General features: G+C 37.1%; 1 long non-coding RNA gene across 5 annotated transcripts in view; it reads right to left on the bottom strand.

Annotated features, from left to right (window-relative positions):
- LOC108444729 overlaps positions 1 to 21,687 on the bottom strand; it is a 94,915-nt gene that overhangs the window by 37,736 nt on the left and 35,492 nt on the right. The window contains exon 1 of one of the 5 annotated variants that reach the window (XR_001859387.1): positions 1,709 to 1,768. The exons of the other annotated variants lie outside the window; for them this stretch is intronic. This is a non-coding gene — a long non-coding RNA (uncharacterized LOC108444729). Of the gene's footprint in view, positions 1 to 1,708; positions 1,769 to 21,687 lie in introns of those variants that run through there. 5 annotated transcript variants of the gene reach the window in all.

The following is a 21,687-nucleotide window of genomic DNA, read 5'->3' as shown; positions in this document are numbered from 1 at the left end:
AAAAAACTGAAGCCGAGGTAGGGCCAATGCACTTCATGCAGAAGATTGCTTTTGCAGAGCTACGTCCCTGCTTACTCAACACCAGTGATCATTTGTTTGCAGAGGCTCATGATTCAGACCCTGAAAAGAACAACAGCCTTTTTCATACATCTTCTCAGTGCGAAGAGCAGCCAGTGAAGAGCACTGAATAACAGGAAAATTAAGATGTGTGTTCTACAACTCTGATGGTGCAAACTCGGTATCTTCAGTGGTTTTTGTTTTTGGTAATACTAAGACATGTTTAGGGGAAAACTGTCCTGTCTGTAAAGTTCAGTTAACAGTGGAATTACTAAATTAACTAAAATTGGAGTAATCCTGAGTAAGATATCTATAATACTAAATGATACTAAATGATAAATATAATCAGACTTAAAAGATAGGAGTGACTGGAAGGAGGGAAAAACCCCAAACAACCAGAGACCAATAGGTGATTTTAGAACTGACAAAATATTCCAAACACAAATAAAGAGTTCAATATATCTGAATAGAATGTTTAACCCACAGCTCTTCCCCGACTCACCAGGTAAGTATTTTGCTGTACATCAAAGTTTGGGAAATTGCTATGGACTGAGAATGGAAAGAGGCCTTGCTGCATTATTTCTAGTCCTAACTTAAGATTCAGAGAATTTTAATAACTTGGCTAAATCTTATTTCTATTAATGTAATTCTCCCATCTATCACCAAATGGAAAGGATATTTCCCAAAGGATATAGAGACCCAAAAGATAAGAATCAAATCTGCATTTCCATAACAAATACCTAGATAATAAAATTTTCTCTATTTTTAATGTTGTGTAATGCACTACAAACACGTAAAACTGTAGGTGGCTTACTTTGGTTTTGGGGTACAGAACTGAACTTTGCAATATGAAAAAAATTTAATGAGTTCAATTTCACCTTTATTTGAGTGCTTCTATACTTGTCTAGAAGAGGTGGTTAACCATTTAATAATATTTTTCATACATTTATGTTCAAAATGCACTGGTTTATGCTTTTAAATTTTCCTTTATTACAATGAAAGTGACTTAAAATTAAGTGTGGGAGGCATAAAAAAATCCACCCTACCCAATGTCAAGAAGAATATCAAATTATTGATCTGTATACAGGAGGAAATTAAATATGGTATCCCCTTCTCATTTAAAAGAAAATAACTGCAACAACTCTTCAAAAGTTCACAGAAGAAATAGATTTAAAATGTTGGCATGAAATCAACTACTGTCTTGAATGTATCTTCTGCAGGAGTTTTATTTCTAGAACACGGAAAGTGCAAAGATTTGTCAGAAGTGTATGGACTTAACTTTCTTTGCTGATCTTAACTTTCATGCATACAGTCACAGAGACATTTCATAGTTGTGACAGCCAAAATTGTTCCTTTATCTGTGAAAACAAAATTGTTTTCAGTGACATATCATCTTAATATATTTTGCTTCTGGAAGTTTCTTTTGGGATTTCTTGAAAACATCTCTGCATTTTATTAGAAGTCAGTTTAATAGGTGGACAAAAATCAATTCATGCTTTTTCCACAGAGAGTTAAAAATAATTTTTTTCAACTCTGACACCTGAGTTGTATTAATCTGAGAAATTTTATCACCATTAAATATTCATGAAGGGTCAATTCCAACTTGTCACTTCAGTGTAAACTATTTATATCTGTGGAATAGTGTTTTTACCTTCATATAGTGCAATTCCATGGAGAGCTTGGTCCATAAAGAAAACAAAGAATGAGATTAAAGAGACAAGGACCTTATAGGTGTTAGTAACAAGAAATTCAGAGGTAGAGACTTGAGGCATAACCACAAAGTGTATTTTTAGCTTATCACAGCTAACTTCAGTACTCTCCAGCCTCTGCCAGGAAGCAGGACTCTTTCTTCTTATTGACAACAAAAGGAACCAGAGATGACCATCCTTTAACTAAAGTTTTCCTTTATAGTATTTACTGTCCCTGGATGATTTAGGCAACAGTACCATGCACATGGACTACCAGGCTGCCAGAGTATAGGTTCAGAGATTCAGTCCTTTACTGTAGCACATCATAGCCTGGGCTCTAGGACCTATATTAAATTCTGGTTTTGTAATCAGCAGTCATATCCATTCAGTTTTCAATTCTTGGGTATACACACTCTAAGTTGTGTATTTTTTGATAATTTGAGAGACAAAAGTCTTAAAAGGATTGTGGATATTCAGATATTCAAACTAAAGCTTGAATGCAGGATCTTTAAAACATGGAAAAACCCTGTTTGGAAAGGCTGTTGGCAGTTCATCTAGTCCAAACATCTGCTCGGAGCAGAGTCAGCCATATGAGAAGACATAGTTGCTCCAGGCTTGAACCAGTCATGCCTTGAAAAATCTCTAAAGATGGAGAATATACAATTCTTTTGGGCAACCTGTTCTACTATTCCAATGCCCTAAGGTGAAAAGGGCTTTCCCTGAACCAAAGTTTGAGTATCTGATGTTTCAATTTATACCTACTATTTCTTACCCTCCCAGGTCATACATGTCTTCCTTCTTGCTCAACTGTATAAACATAAAAGTAGGATACTCTTTTCCAACACTGACACTATAGTTGTACTGAAGATAAATACTTTCACAAAAGTACAAAAGTATGCTTTTCAATGGCATATTTTTGCAAAATGGAGATTTTTTCAAGTAGTTTCATTAGTAGTTCATTTAATAAAACCAACAGAAAAATTAACTAACCCATTTTCCTCTGTTCACTGTCTCCATTCCTACCTCTCATACCTGATTTTCTGGCCTTACAACTGTCTCACTGAAAGGAAAAAAGCAAATAAGAGGTGAAGAAAAATTAGGAATAGAAGTAAATAAAAATACCTCAAAAGTTTAGAATTCCCATTTGAAAAATTAAAACAATTTCAGAACATCTTTTGTATCTTCATTGTTTTTCAATTCCAGTATAGCTCAAACCCTTCATCGCTATATATAGTCATCTTCCTCGCTATGTATTACTTATATAGGAGAAAAAGTCTTAAATTCTGGTCTACTATATTTAGCCTTCCTGAGTCAAGAAATTTATTGCATTTGCAGAATTGCTTGGAACTCTGAGGACTCTTATTCTTTTGATCAAGTATTGAAAAAGAACCTCTTGTACCCACCTTGATTACTGGTGCAGAAAATCAAAACGCTAAGAAACTCACAAAATATTAGAAATAACTTGAATTTAAGACATAGCATCAGTGTTGGTTCTGTTAACAATGACAGATATTTGGACATAAAATTTCGTTAGTTGAACAGATTTATCATGGAATAATTTCTATGCAAAGGCCAACATTTTCAAATGTCAGTACCCAAAAATCCATCTCCAGGCACACAATTAAACAAGACATAATTTTCAACTGTACATCTGTGTAATTTTAACTATTCTATGAAAATCTCATGAGTTCCAAACAAGTTTATCTTTACACTGCATGTATATATAATGTCAAGATTTTGAGAGGCTTTAGGTTTTGAGGGGAAGGATTCAATGAAAACACTTCTTCAGATAAATTCCCTCCTTGACCACAGACATTAAATAAATCTCAGCTATCTTCATACCGGATTACATCCTTCTGTTCTTCACAACAGCAGAGACAATAAATGGTTGAGAATTGCTGAGAAATAAATGTTTTAAAGAGATAGTCAGAAAGTTCAGTTTTGTGGATGGTGACTAACATATTTGGGACAGTATGCTTACCAATAACAAAAAAATGTTTCAAAACATCTTTTCTTATACACATGGCAAAAGGTTTTAAGAATTGCATTCTTCCTTATTTCTATAGAAAGTAGATATTCCAGTTTTTCTATTTTGTTTCCATCCATGTGGATCCATGGATGAAATATCACCCAGACAATTGGAAGCAATGCTCTCAATTTTTATGTTAAACTCTTTTTCTTATACGCAATGTTGTTTTGGACAACAACATTAAAACGCATTTTAGCAGGCTTGTGGAAGTCCCCAGTTTTACAAATGGGAAATTAGATATTAAATGTACATCACAAATTTAGAAGTAAGCAGCTGGCTGACAAATCTTTCCTCTGATGATTTCTGTCTTGTTAGCTTTTTTGTAAGTCTCCCAAGAGTTTCTTTAGCTGCACCATGTGATATTTCACTACTGCTGTTTTCTGCTCTTGCAGCAAAACCTACTATTTCATCGTAAACAAATAGTGTTAACACTTGTGATGCTTAATGTTTTGTCAGTTTGCTCAGCAAGTGTGAAGAAAATGCAAACACTTTCAAGCCTTTTTTCATGCTGTCAGACTGCACTAAGTTGTGGAGATCTCCCAAATGGATGGTATTGTATGCTGCATTTAGATCATTTGCTAAAAAATTAAGAGTTGACACTCATGCAATTCTTAAAACTGGCAGTACCTGGTTATTAAAACTTTTTTTTTTCTACCTGGAACAATCAAAAAATTTTATTCACAAAAAGATTATAGGTTGTGGACATATTTTTTAACTGTGACAGGCTTGCTTCCCAGAATGGCTTGCCTTACTTTCATTTCTGTGAATGGCTTCCTAGGTATTCCTATGCATAATTTCAATACACATGCTTTGTATTATATTTTGATATGCAAATCTGCACGTTATCTACCCAATTAGATATGCTTTTCAAAACCTTAATTTTTCATAAATGTTTATACCTTTCATCACTTCACATAATTAGTCCTTTAGTATGAGGGGAATGAAAAACTATATGTGAATGACATGCTTTGCAAAATAGGGGTTTTCTTCTTTCTTCCATTGGTTATATTCATACATCAATCTTAAAAGAAGAAAAAGGTGGTTGTGTCACATAAATCATTAATGATTTATGATACATAATCCAATTGCAATAACTTATACTACCTTTAACAAATGTGGGTAGCCTTGGGAAAAGCTGATATACACAATTTGTACTATGCACAATGACACAATTTTAGGGGTTTAAGGGCTCAAAGAAGTATTCCTGAAGTTTACTGTCCCCTTGATTTCAAAATATGTTTGAGGTGCATTGAAACATTGAAAACATAAAGTTCAATGTATTTAACAGATATCTAGTGCTTTTTGACAAGGCCTATGATAATCGTGTTGGCCTCCAGCTGCTTATCTAGAAGGTTACATGTTTCCATAGATCATAATCTCCAAATCCCATGCAGCTGTCTCAGATACTGCATTGCATCTGAAATGGCAAGAGATGCTTCTTTTTAAGCAACGGAATTAAGCCAGTAATAATGACCACAGCTATGATCTTCTAATTAATTTAAAGCTGTAAATGAGATGCAAGGTACCATGTTGCTCTATTTGGTATGAGAGACAAAAGAAATTCTCCGCCTGTGAATGGCTGCATGTAGTTTGGGCCTAGGGGGGATGTATGAGTGGTGGTTTCGTTCTTTTTTTTAAAATGTGTTTGTTTGGGTACTTTGCAATTTAGAGGCTTGGTTTTGATACCCTTCCTCATTTCCTATACTTTTATACTGTTGGGTTAGTCTGTTAAGTGAAGGAGGTCACTAAAAAGGTTTTATAAGAGAAAAAACCAAAAGAATGAATGTGCTGGTGAACGTAATTTCTTGTCTCCTACTGGACTTATGGTTTGTTTGGGTTTTTTTCTGCTTCAAGATAATTTTTAAACAGACTTGAACAACCCTTTACATAACATTGTCAGTTGGAACCAGATTTATTTGTCCAATGAAGTGTGTTTTATCAGAACATTCATTACCCTTTTTGAACATAGTGGAGTCAAGGATCAGAAAACAATTTTCCTTCTTTCCTGTTCTAAAAACCATGATTTTTTTTAGTGAGGTTAAGCAGTGCTTTTTCAAATTCCCTATGCTTGATGTGTCATCTATCGATGAGTCAAGCCTGTTATGCTGGAACTCTGAATACGAGAACTGTCCCTCACTTTGAAAACTTTTAAAAGGAATGCTTTATTTTTTCTATAGGTAAATTTGAAATAAGTTTTCTTTTTATTCGTAGGTGTCATGGCCATACCCATTGATACAAGGTGCTTGTGTACAGGCTCTTCAAATGTTCATGTTTGAACCATGACTGCATTGCCTAACCAGCTCTTTTTTGAAACACTAAAGCTACTACATGAACATGACCAGACTGGAATTTCTTTGCATTTTTAGAAACATCTGCTCTACATATCACTGTGTAATATATGTATATATTTACTGTAAAAGAAATTAAGGTGTCACTTTGCTGCCAAAAATTTAAGCATGTGCAGGACAGCACTATTTTTGACACACTGCAGATGGAATGCTTTAAAAAGGACAGTTTAGCCTTTGCAGCCACATATAATGGATGTATACCCATCCTCCAGATAAAAACAACTCTATGGAGTGAATGTTTAGTCTGCCTTTTTGCTTTACACTGAATTTTATTTGTAACAGCTGCTTTCTAGTTCACATGAAAGTAATATTGATAATTGAGGGAAGAGCTTTGCATCTAAAACATGAATCATGTTTTTCTTACTGACCAGTTTAGCCCCTTCTGTAAAATAAGGGAGTTTGAATTCACAGGTCCAAATTCCCAGGATAACACTCTCATGAAGCAATGATAGGCTGAATGGGGTATCCCTTAAGACTCTTGCTATGAAACTTTGCCAGTATGTAGAGCAACATATAATATTCACAGGGAGAGACGCAAAAAGCAGGAGTGAGACCCTACACAGTGGTTACAACATAGCTACGGCATCTGTAATTTCAAAAAGCTCTTACATCCTTTACCTTGCATGGAGCGTAAAAGTACAGTGAAGAATACTGGAAAGCTTGTGGAAAATATTCAAGGATTGACATGCATCAGGAGACTCTGGTGGAATAGAAGCAAAGGAGAGGAAGCTTTGTCAGTCTCCCAAGATATCCATTTCATTGCTACAGAAGAGACAGTGGTCAAAATGAGGTATTTTCGGTTTTGCCTGATCTATCTCTTAATTTCTCAACCTCTGCCCCTTCTCAGTGAACATTCTTTGCCGAACATTTTTGGTTTTGGAGTGGTCCAGTTGCAAAAGGAACTGATGGTCCCATTTAAATTTATGTTATTACTTTAAATTAGACTGTTAAACTAAAGTGTCTCTTAGAAAAACACATCTGTTTTGCATCATCTAAAAAGTTGAATTTGTTCAGGAGATGGTCAAAAATATCTAAAAAATTAATAATAAATCAAAGTTTCAGAATATGTACATAACCATCACTGCAATATATATATATATTACAGTAAGTAACTAAATATCTCAATGACTGTTATTTGGAGGGGAATTCGTAAGAAGGAAAGAGAGATATCCCAGCCTGGATATTCTTCTGTGCTCTTTCACTTTCAAAGCTATGTGTAAGAGCCAAGGTCAATCTAGTTTTAAACATTCTTTTCCTAAAAGCTCTTTCTGGTCCGTCCAGGTTCACATACTGTGTCCCATACAGAGAAAATAAGAGTGAAGAGTGAAAGTCTATTAGTGTCTCAGCACAGGTTAGAACAGCCCTTCTGAGGACTCTCTGCCCAATCCCTTTTACTGTGCTTTGGTTCACACTGAGGGGGGATCTCACTGACCACCAAGGGGATTTTGTCTGGAGGAGACACTGCAGGAGCTCTCCTGCCACACTCAGCTGCAGAGAGGCAGGCAGCAGCCCATGGGACTAGACTAGAGCCACTCTGACAAACAACCATTCCATACCAATGTAACGGGGATATCAGGTCCTCAGCACCAGCCCTTTCACTCTGCAGACCCATTCCTGTTTCTCCACGCGCTAAGGCAGAGGCAGCTTGACTGCCTGCCAGCGGCATGTGAGGCACCATGACAAGCATTTCCTGCATATGCTCATTCTGTGTGCTTCTCTCACAAAGTCAGGCAGAGAGCTTGCTGCTAAATAGCACAAGACATTCTCTTTCTTTGGTGCCTGAGCAATCTGTCTCTGTGGTCTTCCCAGCCTTTATGAGCCCAGGGATTTGGAAAATAAAAATATCAACTAAAACCAACTAAATCGTACTGTACAGAATAAAGCAGAGACAGCTCTGGCTGGCCCTCATTATTCAAAAACAGAGTACTCTGCTTATACCACTGATAATGTAGAAAAATAAATGCTTCTCACAGATGACAAATTTTCACTTTCATGTTTCTTCCAATAAATAATATTGAGTTTGTGTAGATATTTTTTAAGATGAAGAAGAACGAAGCAAAATTAAATGGTATTGAGCATCAAAACGTCACTTTAGCTAAGCAGCAGAATGTTTAGATCTTTGCTGAAAGCTTATCTGAACTACTGGAAGCTCCTTGACTCTGCAAAATCATGCAAAACATTTTAAAGCAGGTCAAATATCAGGCACTTCAGCTGCCAGGAATTTCCCATCAGCAAAAAGGGGAGGAAAGAAGTTCTTCTGTCATTTCAGAATGTAGGAAAGGCTAGTGCTACAGTCAGGTGACAAACTAGGGGGATTGGGTATTGTTTTATCTAAATTTTCCTTCTAAGAATTTAATTATACATCATTATTTTTTAAATATAAATAGATTTTGTTCTTTTTAAGAAAGACCTGTGTCTAGATTCAAAAGTATTCTGCAAATGCAGTGCCGTGCATGCTTCTGAAAATCCTTATGGACAATTATGTGTATAGAATATTTAATTGCACGTGCACATATGGATTATTTCCACCACTTGCAGGAACACATCCCTAAGTGTTTGCACAAACAATCATAATATTTAGACATAATTTATTAGCTGGACAATTATACAAATTATATATTTGTATTTTAAATGAGTCCCATATTTTTATCACATTCTGTGTAATATTTGATCAACTCATTAAGAAACATGAGGATTAAAATTCAGGAGTGTCTGGATGCATGCCTGTTACACTTAATTAGTGATTGCTGGAAAAAGGATCTGAGAATTATCATACTGCATAATGACAGAGATCTACACAGCAATAAAAATATTCTGCACAGTATTTTAATAAGATTCACTGCCTTTGGTAAACTTAAACAGGTGAAGTAAAATGCAGCATTTTGCATTATGTGAAGGTTTAATTTCAGAGTTTTATTTATAAATATTGCAAGTCAATTAAAGAAAGGAGTAATTGTCAAAGTAGGAAGGCGTAATATTACAGATTTTTTACAGCCATGTTGTAATGGCTTCAGTGTATACTAAATGTTTAAACACATATAACATACATTAAAAATTTGACAGAGCAGCAGAAGACAGAAGATAAAAACACTGCACTTTTGGTATAAATATTTCAGATACAATACAGAGCATGAAAGCAGAGTAACTGAGTAAGTGTGGATCATCCTGATGCTGAGAACGTTCAAAGGGTTAAGGATGGCAAATCACATTTTGTTGCTATGTGCAGCAAGGATAAAGATCTACTGGAACCCCCTTTAATAGGTGAAAGGTGGTCTGAGCCAAAACGCACACACTGACGTCCAACCCTTCCCCAGAGAATCAATGATGTTTTTTGTGTGTGATCAATGTAATATTCCACAGCTAAATTTAGGGACTCTGCATCCTATGAAAATTACACCTATGTCTAATTAACAATAAAAAATTGTGGTTATCTACAGGTTTAATTATTTAATCTACAAGGTTTTGATTAACTTAATCCTTTTAGTAAGAACAAAAGAGTATATGAGAAAAAAAAAGCATCTCTAATGTTGTTTACTCAGAAGGAATTCTGTAATTTTCCCTAGTCAGCTTGTAAGATTACACCATCTTTGCTGTTAACTCCCCTAACCCAAGAAACATACAGTGTGAGACAGACTGCTAATAGTTTTCACTGTCTCAGTGTATTACTTGGTTAAATCATAAACTATGTCTACAAAGCGTCTCCTTTTTTGTTTGGAATTTTTACAGACTTTTATCAATAGATCATAAGATTCAGTGTTTGATTTTGATATGTTAGAGGAAAGCTAAAAATTTAAAACCAGATGCCTTTGGCAAATGAGTCTTTACACCAAGGTTCACTCTCTTTTCAGTACTGGTACTGCATTCTGAATATTTACAAGTCATGGGGTGACACGTGTTGTTCCACCAAAGTCAGAGGGAGTTTTGTCTGATATCAGTGGGGCCAGATTTCCCTTTTAATAATTCATGTGACGTGCATGCTGGAGTATCTGCAGCAATGCTGTGGGTGGGTATTGTGGAAAGGATGAAACAGGAAAGAGACACTCTCCTCATAGAAACTCTTCCAGGACCCATTACCACTGCAAGCCCTCTTTTCTCCAAGCACTCTGAAGATGCTTGTTCATATGCTATTGCCCTGCCTCAAAGTGTATGAAAAAAATCATTTAAATGAAGATTTAAAGGAAGAAAGAGTCCTGAGCCTAAAGGAATAAGAGTTCAGTTCTGAGTTCTGACACTAGGCCACTTTAAAATCATAAGCAAACCCATATGGCTTAATTTAGAAACATTAATAAGAGAAATTAGTACTTGAGGAGATTTCTGAGAATCTCGCAATTCATATTGAACTAAAAAAAACCCCATAAAAATCTACTTTTGGAAATAAACTTTGAACTCTTCCAGGTATTTTTCCCCTTAAACTTATTTCCCATGTGTGAAATGAAAAAATGAAGACACACAATAAAAATGAATATTTAAATATCAATCGTTGTTCTTAGTATCACAAATGTAATTGCACATTCAAATACTTTAAGGGTGGGGTGGACCTGAATGATCTCCAGAAGTCCCTTCCAACCACAGCCATTCTGTGATTCAGTGATTCTCTAATATTTAATCTATTGCTGTATAAATCACCTTATCAAGTAGAAGTTCATTAGGTCTAAATGCCATATGATGTAGGGATTATTTTGAAGTAGTTCTTATGTTAAGCATACATTCAAAAGCATTTTTGTAGGAAGAAGCCTACGCTAGCAAATAGAAGACATTTTCAAGAACCAATTAAATCTATATGTAGGAAAGTAAAATGTTTTTCCAAAACCTGCAGAATGGTTCTATTTGTACGATTCCAGGGTGCCCTTGTGACTCAGGCAGAGAATTCAGGACTTCTTCCCCAAACAGAGAACTTAGTAGTATTATCATTAAACCAACAAGAAAAATATATTGGTCAATAAAAGTGATGTTTCCAGTTTTCATTTATTGGCAAGTAAGCAACACATGGGCAACTCAGCTAGAAAGTTATTTAATCATTTCAGTTACTTGTTCCAAATAAATGCAAAATTTTGACCCATGATTAGAACAGCCTACACACAGATTCACAGACACAGGAAGTACTGCAGCTCTTCAGTGATACTTTTAGATTTCTAGTGCTAGAAATGCCTTCTGATTTATCTAAAATTATAAGCCAAGTTGTGATACCATCATCCCTCAGCACAATAGCTACAATACAGACTTTTTCAGCTGTTCCATGTTCTTCTTTGCCTACTGTGTTTTGTATTAAAGACAGAGTTTTTGTAAATGTTTATATTATCCCAAAAATATGGTTCTTCTGATCTTATGAGGTAAGTGCAAAGAATAAAAAACTGAAAATATTTTTCCTATTGCTGTGGACACATAAACAAATCAAATGTCTTCTTAAACCACTCATCTCTGCTTGTCAAAGAAGGCAAGAGGTGACAGAGGCTGACTGCAATCCTGTCTAATACCTGCTGATAAATGTGAGGACTCATTATCACTAGCATTCCCCACCATCTCCTCTCACAGACAGGCTCCAGAACCAAGATTTCTCTATAAATAAAGTTTCAGGGCCACTTTATGACCACATGGCCTTCTGGTAGAAAAAAAGGGAGTCATTCACATATCCCCCCTCATACAGTTAAATAAAAAGAAGAATTCTGGTTTGCTCCATGGAGAAAGAATATTCAAAAGAACATGCACAGAACTCATTCATCCTTCCTGTCTGTAGAGTGTTTTCTATTAAATGTTAAAACAAACTGTAGTGACTGAAAGGCAAAGGAGCCCCACTGTTTAGAGGGAATAAACACTGTTAATGCCATTACTTCCAAGGGGTTACTGATCATTATGAGATCTTGATTAATCACACAGTAAAATAAAGAAGACGTTCAATTGAACATGCTTGGGTTATTTAAGTCCTGTAACTTATCTGTGCACAAAACAGGATACAGTTGAATTTTAGCACTGCTCAGGTATGTCTAACTGGGAATGCCAGCCACTCCACTGCAATTTTACTTATTTAAGTGATGTGTCCTATCAGTGATAGGCAAAAAGACCAAGAAAATTACCCAAACTCTGTCCCTGTTGTACCGGGGACAGTGAGAAAAATGACATAGACTTCAGTCCAGGAAGGAAATGGAATTATTTATTAATTTCCAAACTCATTTATATAACCCGGTTCACTTCACTGGCATAAGGTTATTGGTCCTTTGACCATCCACCTCTTAGAATGATTGGTTAAACCCTACAACACCCATTTCAAAATATTTCTCCAGTCAGTATCATAACAATGCTGCATAACAAGCTGCAGGTGGCAAGATAAAAATATTGGTTTACAAAAATCTCTCACTGTTTACAGCTAGCCTGCGTGTGAAAGCAAGACTTTCACATGGATGCTGACAGAAAGCTGGAAAATTTCTCTGCATCAAGCTTTCAGCATCCATAAAACTCAACTGCCCAAAACTCCCAAACCATTAAAAATATACTAAAAATCTTAACCGACTTGTTATAATCCCAGATCATGAGCTAGGGAAGTTAGACAATTCTCTATATCTAGCAGAGTTAATATGATGGAAAGAATGAAGACCAGAGGGACAAATGGAAAACTAACTGGGGAGAAATTAAAACATTTGAGGAACTAATGTGCTCAGCTCCATTCCAAGAAAAGAAGAAGGGTGTGTGTGGTAGACTGACCAGAATACATACACTTGAAACACTGGAAGACAGCACTTCCATTTGATAATTTGCTGGAATTTTCTAGCTGGCAGTATTTGAGCTTTATTTAGTCTGCTCTTAACTGTGCTTCTTGCTATACATGATGATAAAGGCTGGCCTAATGAAAGCAAAATTAAGTAAACTACAAATCCTGTGTGCCATTTTTTTCAGGTGTTTACTCATCCAATGCCCCCACATGCCCAAATGCTAGCTCATTATTCCCAATTGTACTCCATTTCAAATCAGTGACACAGACACACGGAAAGGTTACTTGAACTATCCAGAACCTGGTTTTGACGTAAATTATTCTTGCATATGTTCAATATCTTTAGAAGAAAATAGTCCAGGCAGGCCTATATACTTATGTTTAACATTTCTGAAACAATTTTGAATCCAACTGAAGTAACAGATGACTGCATTAAAAGAAGAAATAAACCAAACACTTCAGCAGCTATTTTTCAGATGAGTCTGTTGTGCATGTTCCTGACAAAAACTAAGCAGCTTTCAGGGTATGTATTATGTCTGTACAATGAACAAGGCTGTTGTCCATTGAGAGAATGCTTTATCTGAAGCAAATAGGAATATGTGGGATGAAAACTGAAATAGTTGAAAAGTGGAAAACTGAAGGACAGAACAGGTAGGTAACTTTCAAGGTTACATGGAACAAGTTTCTGGTGCAGGAGGAAGACTGTTTCAACCACTGAACCACAGGCAGTAAGGAAAATATCTGTCCATGGAGTATAAGGAAGTATTTTGTTTGCCCTTACAGGTCATTTTTTTGGTCTCTGCAGTGCTGTGGGCTCACTGCTCTGCCCTGGGCTTCCACACTGCTAATGGGAGAAATCAGTTATGAAAATAGGCCAGCTGTTGGAACAAGACTAATAACACCTCCACTCTTTTCACAGGAGATACAATCCACTCTTCCTTTTCTTAGTTTTTCTAAATGCATTCCTTTCCCCTTTAATAGACTAAATTGAAAACTACAAAAGTTTTGCATAAACAATACTTTCAAACAGTCACAGACATGTCACTTTCATTTTTCCCCTCAAGACAAATTCTTTCCCCAGTGTGCATAAACTTTCCAGAAGATGGACTTCAGACTTGCTTTTAGGATCTCTGAAGAGACCAGTGAAGAGATACTTTTGAATATCAGAGAAGTCACCTGATTAAAAGTACCCAGGAAAATGTCATTAGTTGAATTCTTTCCTGACCAAGAGTTGAAATTAATGTGTCCATTGAAGCAAATTCAGTTACAGCAACTTCACAGCACCTATGTGAACGTATGATGCATCTTTGCTTCAATATTCCGAGAATTCCTTTTCCATCCTACCTCAACAACTCCTTCTCTGAAAGACTGAATGGCAGAAGGAGTTCTGTGGAACTTTTTTGGCCGTGGGGTCACAATGAGTTTGGCCCTGTACCTGCGTCACACTGCTAACAGAAAAAAAACACTGTTAGTGACCAAAATGTCATTTGTGGCTTGCAGTGTAGAAGTGCAATTCTGTGTTAGCAGTACACGATTGCCTGTTCCTGGCTTCATTATCTGTTGATGCTAACAAAATATGGATTTACCAGTGTATGACAGTACTGCCCTTGATATCTAAGGCATAAATTAAATGAAATGCAAATAGAAAAAACCCCCAAGCCTAACTCAGTTTGCGAAAGACTGCTTGTTCTGTTTGTACTTTTGTCACTGCAGGCAATCAGAGTGTGAAGCAGGTAAGAAGTCAAGCAAGCTCTTGACGTCAGTTATTCCTCATTTGGAACAATTTTAAACAATCTTTGACTTATGTTCATATACTGATCATTGATTAAGCCCCAGGGATGTTTCCTCCAGTGTTTCTTCACCTTTATTACTATAAACAATGTAGTACTTTTCCAAACCACTTAGTCTCAAACTCTGTGCACAGTCTATTAATAAATGCACCCTTATATGTTTTTTTCTCATTAATACCTAGATGACAGCTGATATTCTGACAATCTCTGGGTCTCTGAAACACTCATCATAATCAGCAGTAAGTCATGTTTATTCCTTAGTTGCACTCAAACATTAGAATTTATGCACAAAGAATAAATCATTCCTCTAACAGAATGATCAGTTTTTGTATTTCTCCATCTAGTTACATATTACTCACTTGGCATTTTCAGTTAAATGAATGTGTTCACTTAAAATAAATAGTAAGGAAAAAACAGTAGCAGAAACAGAGGTTTAATAGTCAAATAGCATGCATATAACCATCACTAAGGGACTCCTGATGTTATAAGAACCCACTGATGCCTGCCTGTTTTCATGCACACAGCACACACAGTGGTTTTAGTCAGAGATCGTTTCTCTCAGTGTCTTTTATTAAAAACAAAGGAAGGCTCCAATTCACAGATTAATATGCTGTGACTTAGCATTTCAGCTGTTTTCAGTAAATGTTGCATGTGTCTACCTGCATTTCGTGTTTCTTCATAGCAGGGAACCCAGTAATACAGACTGCTCTAGCTTTGTTTTCAGCCTTTCTCCAAACCATTTGCAAAAGCCACTGCAGTGTCTTGCTACTGCCTCTTGAAAGCCTTAACTTGCCTAATGACAATGGTTTTTCAGAGCAGAGTAATTGAAATAAGTGCTGCATCTCAACAGATGAAGTCTGAAAGCTTTCTCAGAGGAGCTGCGGACGCTGCAACTGCTGAGCATGCAGCCTGGCAGGTCAGCTATGGATTGCACATGAGATGTGTTGCACTTTCTGCTGGAGCTGAGCTTGGATTGCAATGACCCACCACACCAAGAAGAGCTGTTAACAGGAAAATTATTCCTCTCCTTCCCATCTCTGGTTATGGTCAGGAATGGTTCTTCCTTCAGGCTAGCACTACTCTAGAGAGTGGTAGAGCAGAGATGCTTGGCTTATGAGGGAAGGTGGAAAAGATAGTATTCCCAAAGTTGGAGGTGGAAGGAAGGGAGGAGGTTTGCAAAAGTACAGACGAGTTGGTTTAACCCCTCTGTTTGCAAGCTGCTATCAACCTCATTCTTCTGATTTCCAGTCTGTTGCCATTCTTCACAGAAAACATGCAATGTTGGGTTGGGTTTTTCTTCTGCCTGATTATAAATTTGATGCATCTTCAACTGAGAATGGCCCAGCAGAATAAACTAATAATGAAAATTGTTTTGACTGGATCAAATGCCATTTCCATCCACAGAAAAAAGAATCCCCATTTGAATACTCTATTTTATGATTATGTGAAAACAATTCCCATCTTTTAAATTCAGCTATTTATTCACAGCCTACCAGAAGCACCAATGGAGAGTAGTTCAATGCGGATAAGTGAGAGCACAACTACAAGTTAGCATGGGAGTTACATATTTCTGTAGTCAGGTCATACAGTAACATGATCCATCTATTACCAGCTAGGCCTGAACCTTTCAACAGGATCATGAAGCACAACGATGTTTATATTCAGTCATTTACTGCTGTTGTTTCTTACCTTTCTCAGACATGTTCTAAACTGTGACAAGAAGGAAAGTCTTTAAATTTCTTCACACATCTTTTTCTGTCTAAAAGGTGTTGAAGTAACTACTGCTAGCATAGTTCAGGACAAGCATTTTTGTGTACCTGGTGATAACAATTGTTACTTGTCTTGAATATTGACTTCACAGTACAATGGCCTTTTAATTTTTTTCCCTTTCTATTGGACATTTGGGAATACTTGGAAAACAAAAATTATCATTGTATTGGGTTTGTATGGAAAGCTTTTGGTAGCAGAGGGTCTACAGGGGTGGCTTCTCTGAGAAGTTGGCAGTATCTTTCCCCATGTCCAGTAGAGCCAATTACAGCTATCTCCCAGATGGAGCCACTGCTGGCCAAGGCTGGGCCCATCAGCAACTGTGGTAGTGCTTCAGGGATAACATTTAAAAAGGGGGGGGGAACCCCCAATCTGTGCAGCAGCAGCTGGATAGATGGGTGAGAATATGTGAGAGGAAGGTCAGTGCAGAAGGAGAGGAAGGAGGTGCTCCAGGTGCAGGAGCTGAGATTCCCCTGCAGCCCCTGGTGCAGCCCAGGGTGAGGTAGCTGCACCCCTGAGCTCAAGGATGTCCATGGGGGTGCAGAGATCCACCTGCAGCCCCTGGAGGAGACCCACACTGGAGCAAGTGGGTGTTAAATGAATATGGGACCCTATGGAGAGCCTGTGCTGGAGCAGGCTCCAGTGGACGGGACAGGGCCTGTGGAGAGGAGCTCACACTGGAGCAGGTCCTTTGGCAAGACTTGTGATCCTGTGGGGCACCCACACTGGAGCAGCCTGTTCCTGAGTAACTGCACCCCATGGAAGGGACCCCCACTGGAGAGGTTCTTGAAGAACTGCAGCCAGTGACAAGGACACACATTGGAAAAGTTCATAGAGAACAGTCTCCTGTGGGAGGGACCCCACCATGGAGCAGGAAAAGTGTGTAAGGAGGAAGGAGCAGCAGGGACAACATGTGATGAGCTAACCACAACCCTGCTCTGCTTTGTGGGGAGCAGGTAGAGAAGTCTGGAGTGAAGTTAAGCCTGGGAAGAAGGGAGAGGCAAGGGGCAGTTTTTAAAGATTTGATCTTACTTCTCATTATCCTACTCTGATTTTATAGGTAATAAATCAAATTAATTTTCTCCAATCAAGTCTATTTTTCCCATCAAGGTAATTGCTGAGTCTTTGTCTTTATCTTGACATACAAGCCTTTTGTCATATTTTCTCCTCCCTATTTTGCTGAAGAGGGGAGTAACTGTGGCTCGGTGGGGCACCTGACAGATAGCCAGTGTAAATCCACCATGGCATTTACCTATTAAGGTATCACTAATTGCAGTAGCACAGCTTTGGAGTGAATTCAACTCCCTTTGAGGCTAGCAACACCAGTCCAAACACTTCTTCCGAAGATATGAAGTGCATGGTACTCATATGCCTATGGTAGCTGCTATGAAGTTGAAAAGGTGAACATGTTTAAAGAGTATACTGACAGATACTATAAGCCCAAAAAGCTTTCCTCTTGAATGCCATCCACCAACATCACCATGTTTTGAAGGTGAAACACACTTCATAGAAACCATAGAAAATGCCTGGAAGAACTGGGAGAATTAAAACATAACTACAAAGTATATACAGTGAAAAAACTAACATTTTGAATAATTTCTTTGAGGAAGGCTGCTTCTTTCAACTCTTACTGCAGTACTCCTTACCGTTCTTCCACTTGGCCTTGTTCAAATCATCATTTTTAAGGAGAGAAAAATTATTGCTGTAAAATAAAAGTCCACGGACAAGGAATGGAAACAGAAAGAATATATCTCCAAGAGCTCCCTCAATGTAGATGAAGCTCACCCTACAGAGAGCAAGATGCCTTCCTTCTTCACTTGCTCCCTGTTTCTCACCTCCTGATACTTTTTCAAAATATTATTCTCTGAATGTCCTGAGTTTTATCCTGTGATATTTTGTCAGGTGTGTAAATTCCAGCCTACTAAAGAAACACAGGATCAAAGTCTAAATTGACTTGCTAGAGTTCAACACACCTGAGGAGGTTTTTCTGACGTATTTTTACTTTATTTTTTGATGCTGTACACCTACAAAGCATGGAGGGCTGGCAGTTACTGTTCTAAAAAGCACAGTAGAGCAATAACAGATGATCCTGAACAAAGTTGCGAGAGGTCTGCAGTCCTCTTCAGTACCACGCAAATTTAAACTTGTAGCAGTTTTGTGATGGGTCTGTAGGGACCTGAAGGCCCTTCTCTCCCCTACCCCACAGCCCAATAAATTTTCCAAAAATACTTCTGTGTGTACAGGTAAGTAAACACTCAGATTAAACCCACTGGAAGCAGCAACAGAGGTTAGAAGTACTATTAGTATGCAGTGCTACTCCTACACCAACAGCTGGTAAGCCCTCAGAAAAACATAAATAAACTAATTAGAGACAGAAAAATCTTTGGTGTAATGATGTCCAATCACGCACTGCACCATCCTCTTTGATAAGCAAGGGGAAAAGGGAATCAACACATTTTCACTTTCAGGCATATGACCTAGTCACCAGTAACCTTCATCTAAGTAGCCAGGTACCTTTGCATATAGCTATGAGATGATGCACACAAGCATGTTTGGATAACCAATTAATTAAATACAAATTCTATCAATTCGCCTGCACCATTTTTTTATTCATGAGAGCTGTAACAGTCTAAAAATTCCTGAAGGAATGTGTGGGAATGCTTGTCACCTGTGAAATGATAGTGTAACTGTGAAGTTTTCAATACCTATAACAGAATACTGAGGACATGTCATTGTACAAAGGAAGAGCATCTAATAAAATTCAATTACAGTATTTCTACTGTGGATTTAAAAAATTTGCCATGCTTACATTTCCTGGCTTTTATGCAAGACTACTAACCAAGTTTTAGCTAAAAGGGTAAAAATTCTTATGTAATTTAATGCATCAGACAGGGGAGAAAATGGTGAAAAGGGGAAAGAAGGACTCTACAAGATATAAGAGATGACTATTGCAAGATTGACAACATCAAAAAGCATGCATATGGATGTAGGAACATATGTCTACCTCTTTCTGGTCATTAAATTTAATTCTCTTTAGATGGAGGTTAATTTTTTCATCGCAGTTTCTTCCTTTTCCATTTCAACAGTCCTATGGCAACACAGGCACAGACCAAAGTTGGGTGATTCAACTCAAAGGTACATGCACGAATTGCACAATCATATTAACAGAATACTTGATTTTCAAAATAAAATGCAATACCAAGGCGTTCAGTAGGCACAAGTGCTGACTTCAGTAAAAGCAGAATCAAAACATAAATGCTGCAGATCAGGTCCTGTGCTGTTTTTTATACAGAGATGGAGATCAGTTTTAATCATCTTATTAGTGGTGGGTTTAGTTTAGGTCAGGATGTGCTCTGACACAGAGCTTAATGACATGTTAGAGGTATAGATAGTAGCATCAAGAACAGTTTTCCAAATTTCGTAAAAGGGAAGAAAGTGAAAATCTAAAGCAGAAAAGAAATAGACCTTTAGTGATTTCATTGCTGAAGAAACAGCCAAGATCTCCTCCCACCTATAAGTTCTTCTAAACTCAGAGATCTGCAAAATCATAATTGTATTTTCTTCTTGTTCAGTTAAGAAACATATATTCTTAGTGATGTGTAAAAACTGCTTATTAACCACCTGCAACTTTTCCATTGACTGGGGAAACTGCCATTTCATCACAATGCCAGAACCTACTCCAAGGGTTTTGCAAAGTCACTAAGTGCTCAATGAAATTAAAACAAATGGAAGATTTTGAATTTCATAAAACATCATGCACATAAGATTTCAAAGCAAAGAGAACTGCGAAAATCTTGGTAGAACACAGAAAAGAGTAATCCAGGTAGGGGCTCTTTTCTATATTCACCAATAATGATTACACAACTGTGGAGGGGAAAAGAAGTATGTTAGCACTAACAATCTGCCTCCCATCAATTGTAAAAATCAGCATAAACCTCCCCACAGCAGAGGAAGAGCATTGATTAACATCAAATACTGGACCAATCTCTCTTGTTCACATTGGACCATTCATCCCTTCTCAAGATAGGTGGTTAGGGTATGTATTCTACCAGATACTGGCAGCAGCAGTTGGAACATTCCCTTCATCTTAAAAAAGATCTCAGGCACCCACTACTGTAATCTTTACATTTATAGTAACCTGCCAGTTTCTACTTTTATTTAAAGTAAGTCCTAATTGTACATGGCATTTTAGGTCTCAGTTTAAATTTGAAATATGAAACAGTATTCTCCTACAGATTTTTCAAGGAAAGCTGAGAAAACACTATTTTTTAAGAATAAAAATAAAAGAGATGGGAAATAGAAAACCCTTTTATTTTTTTCCTCAGTGTTGGGAGAACAATAATTTAAAATAGAGATGATAGTGAGTAGTTCTTGAAAAGAGATAATTTCATTCATAAACTTGCTATTGTATTTTTATCAGCCGGAATTACAAAATTTGGCCTGTGAATTGCATGATTTATTTTCTATCATTCGTTTATTTTCATATAAAAGATTTCCACTAATCCGTTATTCCTGTAGGAATATTATATTATTTGCAAAAGACACTCTTTACTCCCCTTGGGTTTCCCATTCTAAGCAGGAAAATATGATGCTAATATTTGGATGACCTCCAGAAGAGGAGTAGACTAATAACTGGATGAGAAAGGAGTATAGAAAATGGAATCACCATATGCATACACTTACCTCAAAAAAGCTCTTGCAATACATGCATTTTTACTGTCACTCCCTGCCGCCCACTCGAATGAACAAGTTACGCTCTTCACCTTTATAGATCTTATCTTATAATCGTGCAGGGAAAATGCTAATTGCAGCAACATGCCATACTAACAGAAGGATTTATCCATTCTAACTACACTGTTTCTCAGTGATTTAGCATGACGTACATTTGTAGAATTAATGTACTGTGGATTTCATTTCTCGTAAAAGAGAACATCAGATGTTTGCTTAATTCCAACAGGCTCCACTTGTCCTGCTGGCTCTTGTGAGAACCTTGTTAGCAACATATATTCTACTACCAGTAGCTTATATCTGTAGAGATCCCACACAAAAAAGAAAAAAAAACAAATCAAAACAAAAGAAAAAAAGGATTGAAAAATAAATCCATATTTTGACATTGCTGAAATATCCCAGTTCGAGGTAAATGGTTCTCTCTCCTCTTTTCCATTTCACCTCTTTAACAGAAATAATTAATCAGTTTTCACTATTCCACTTGGATATAGAGCAGGAGGTCTGCAAACTGGAGCCCAACTTATAGTCAGGATGCCAGGGAAAGCATCTAATAGCCTAGGAAGTGGAGATGCCTTTA

Source organism: Corvus brachyrhynchos, unplaced genomic scaffold, assembly GCF_000691975.1.
Source record: "Corvus brachyrhynchos isolate BGI_N302 unplaced genomic scaffold, ASM69197v1 scaffold281, whole genome shotgun sequence".
NCBI classification, from domain to species: Eukaryota; Metazoa; Chordata; class Aves; order Passeriformes; family Corvidae; genus Corvus; species Corvus brachyrhynchos.
The sequence above is the reverse complement of the archived record's forward strand: the minus strand, read 5'-3'. Positions and strand labels throughout refer to the sequence as shown.